The 3,422-nt window shown below is 59.1% G+C and overlaps 1 long non-coding RNA gene across 1 annotated transcript in view; it reads right to left on the reverse strand.

The window, feature by feature from the left end:
• Window positions 1–2,911, reverse strand: part of LOC108449492 — a 6,282-nt gene extending 3,371 nt beyond the window's left edge. Inside the window, exons 1-2 of the long non-coding RNA XR_001865654.1 lie at window positions 1,923–2,911; window positions 133–425 (exon numbers count right to left, since the gene is read on the reverse strand). This is a non-coding gene — a long non-coding RNA (uncharacterized LOC108449492). The remainder of the gene's footprint in view (window positions 1–132; window positions 426–1,922) is intronic.
• Window positions 2,912–3,422: the final 511 nt, after the last annotated feature.

The raw sequence follows: 3,422 nt of genomic DNA on the forward strand, positions 1-3,422 counted from the left end.
GGCTGGGGCGTGGGTGGGGCTGTGGTGTGGCCATGGGGATGGCTGCGGTGTGGCCATGGGCATAGCTGTGGTGTGGCCATGGGGATGGCTGTGGTGTGGCCATACTGAGCATTGCCAGCCACAGGCACGTACCTGCTTAGTGCTCTGGAGCTCCCAATGCCTCTCCCGATGCCGTTCCTCCCAAACTGACCTTGGCACGAGCCCCAGGCATGCGATGGGGATATGGGAGAGTTCAGCCCAAGGGTGGTGAGTCTTGGTGCCCCCAGGTCCTGCATGAGGCCTCACCAGGGCTGTTCAGCCTCTTCCCAGGAGCTGTAGATGAAGGAGCACGTGGGCTGCCAGCGGCATCGGGGCTGAGTGGGCTGGGCTGTGCTCCTGCTGGAGAGCAAGGTCTCGTCAGGGAGCTCCGGGACTCTATTAGGGAGCTGAAATGCCAGATAATTAGAAATACACCAGCAAACCCCATTATTGTCAGGAGGCTGCAACTGCGTACAGTAATGAAGCAATTATTAATGAGCAACTGCAAGGCTGTCATTAATTTCAGCTTTTCAGGATCACAGACTACGACAAGTTAAATGTTACAGCAGAGCCGGGCTGGGCTGAGCGGGGCTGAGCAGGGCTGGTCCCCACCCCAGCTGGGCGCAGCAGGATGTTTTGGCAGCCCTCGTCCTGGGTGGGACAGCCCCTGTGCCCACTGTGCCATCCCCAGCCCCGTGCCCTCCTCCTTTCCCTTGATTCCAGCGCCAGCCCCTTTGGGCAGCCCGGGTCGTGGCACTGACAGGGATGGGGACAAGAACAGGGACAGGGATGGGGACAGGGTCGGGGGCAGGGATGGGGCCGGGCTGGGAGTGCTGCCCCATCCTGTCGCAGCACAGGCGCGGTGCCGGTGGCTCCGGGTGTGCTCGGGGCCGGTGCAGCCGGGATCTGCTCCCGCACCAGCGCAGCCCCGCGCCGCAATCTGTCACGGCGGCTGGGGCTCGCCGGCTCTGCAATATGTACCTCATGTCTGGGCTGTCATCGGACATAATTCCTCCCTGCTGGCATTTTGCTGATTTGTGCATAAGTGATGCGTGCAATCCACCTGAGCCGGGAGTCAGGGGTGCCTCGATCCGGGGCTGTCAGGGCAGAGTGTTTTAGTGCCTCCTGCGATTAGCTGGAATTGACAGGCCCTGAGAGCCGGGAATTGCACAACAGGGGAATTAACAGCCAGGGCTGGAGTGGAGTGTGGCACTCGTTTAATCTGCAATTTATCAGTTTGCGTGCCTCCTTGTCGCAGGCAGAAGATTACACTCCAAAAAAGACGACTGTTTTTCTGTAGTGCCACCAGACAGGGAGAGGGCAGAGCAGCCCTCGGGGTCACCGGCGTCATGGGAAGGGCACCCTGGAGTGGGATGTGGTGCGCACTGTCCCACTCCATGGGCTGGGCTCCTCCACAGATCTTACGGGGAAGGGCCAGGGGCAGGTGCCCCCACCCAAGGTGCCAACCCCAGTCCTCACAGTGGCTCCCGGGACCACGCAGGGGTCCTCCGCACCCCTCAGGACATCACCCACGGGACTTGTGCTCCAGAGGAGGATCTGTGCAGCCTCAGCCCTGTCCCGCTGCTCCCACGGCCTCTCAGGACGCAGAAAGTGGTGGCAGAGGCGATGAATCCTTGGCCCCCACCATGCCACGAGTGCTCCAATTTTGATAATATCATTAGAGGCTGATAATGGTTTCCAGGAACTCCGCAGCCTCTCTGCGAGGTGACAGCCTGTAAAGGCAGCGTGACAGATAATGTATTCTGCAAGGGTACAATAATGTGACTCCGAGCACATTAAACTCCTTTAATGCGGGTGACATACACCTTCCTCCTCTCATGCATTCCCATCCCGGGGGCACGCGCAGCCGCTCGGAGCCAGAGCCCCGTGTTCATGGGCCTTACCCTGCTCGTGCCGCGGTGCTCCCGGAGCCGGGGCTCCACAGGCCCCCGGTGCCAACGGAGGCTCCCACCAGTCGTGCTCCCCCTTCCCTGGCATGAGGACGTCAAACCACGGGATGCAGACACTCCCACTGTGTGCAGATGATCTCCTTGGCCTTCCTCGGTGTCCTGCTCTGATACTGAAAACCTTTATGCAACCTCACAGTATCAAAGATTATTTATAATGAATTAAATACATTTTCAGCAGCTTCTTTCCACACTTACTGCCACACTTCCACTGCCACTTCAACTTAATTAGGGAGAGTTCGCTAAAGAGATAGGAATAAATGCATCTATAGAAATATGTCTATGTATAAATGAAGAAAGCCGCCACCGCAGGTCAGACCAGTCCTTTCAATTTATTGCCCTGGTACATTCATTTGTAAATAGCTTTGCCTTGCTGGTTTCTAAGTGCAAGGCTAATGTTGGAGTGCTTAAATTAATAGTGACGCACACCTTTCATTATTGCTATTAAATTAGGTGCTGGGCTTTGATGGATTCACTTGTTGCTGAACTAAAAGCCTTGTGGATGTGGGTGTGCATATCCATTTGGTTTTACAGCAAGTTTAGGTCTTAATGTCAAGGCAGGCAGAGCTGAGCGGGTTCCTCCTCAGCACACTCCAATTACCAGGAGGGCACCTCCCGCGCCCCGGCAGCCAGCGGGGGCTCACGGCCCAGGCAGGGGCAGGTGGCCGGGGGGAGTCGGGCAGGAGGACACCCCACACCCAGCACTGGGTTTGGGCTGCGTTTCAGGATCAGCATCCCTGTGCCTGAATAAGGGAGAGGGAGCTGGGGCCCCCAGCATCACACCTGGCACCAAAGGGCCGGCTGCGCCCGTGCCATCGCCTCCAGCGGGCACCAGCCCTACACCACACACACGGTATCCGCCTCCCCACGCCTGGAGAAACACAGAAACACGACACTCACCCCAAAATCCCTGGAGACGCGGGGTGTTTTACACATACCATCAGCCCGGTCGGGAGAGGGAGCTGGGGCCCCCAGCATCACACCTGGCACCAAAGGGCCGGCTGCGCCCGTGCCATCGCCTCCAGCGGGCACCAGCCCTACACCACACACACGGTATCCGCCTCCCCACGCCTGGAGAAACACAGAAACACGACACTCACCCCAAAATCCCTGGAGACGCGGGGTGTTTTACACATACCATCAGCCCGGTCGCCTCTGAGCTGTGACTGACACGGCCCCGGGCCATGCGGAGCCTCACGCTGGCTGCTCGTGGGGGTCCTGTTGCCCCGCGCTGGCCGGAGCTGTGGGTGCCCCAAGGCCCCCAGCTCTGCCACCCTCATGACCCTTTTTTCTCACCAGTGCTGGGATTTTTGCCGGTGGCATCGTGACCCTCCTGTTCTGTCCAGGGACTTCAGGCTCTGAGCTTGGACGGGAGCTCTGAGTCGGGCTGGGGTCTCTGAGCTGGGCTGGGGTCTCTGAGCTGGGCTGGGGGCTCTG

The sequence above is a fragment of the Corvus brachyrhynchos genome, unplaced genomic scaffold (genome assembly GCF_000691975.1).
Source record: "Corvus brachyrhynchos isolate BGI_N302 unplaced genomic scaffold, ASM69197v1 scaffold59, whole genome shotgun sequence".
NCBI classification, from domain to species: Eukaryota; Metazoa; Chordata; class Aves; order Passeriformes; family Corvidae; genus Corvus; species Corvus brachyrhynchos.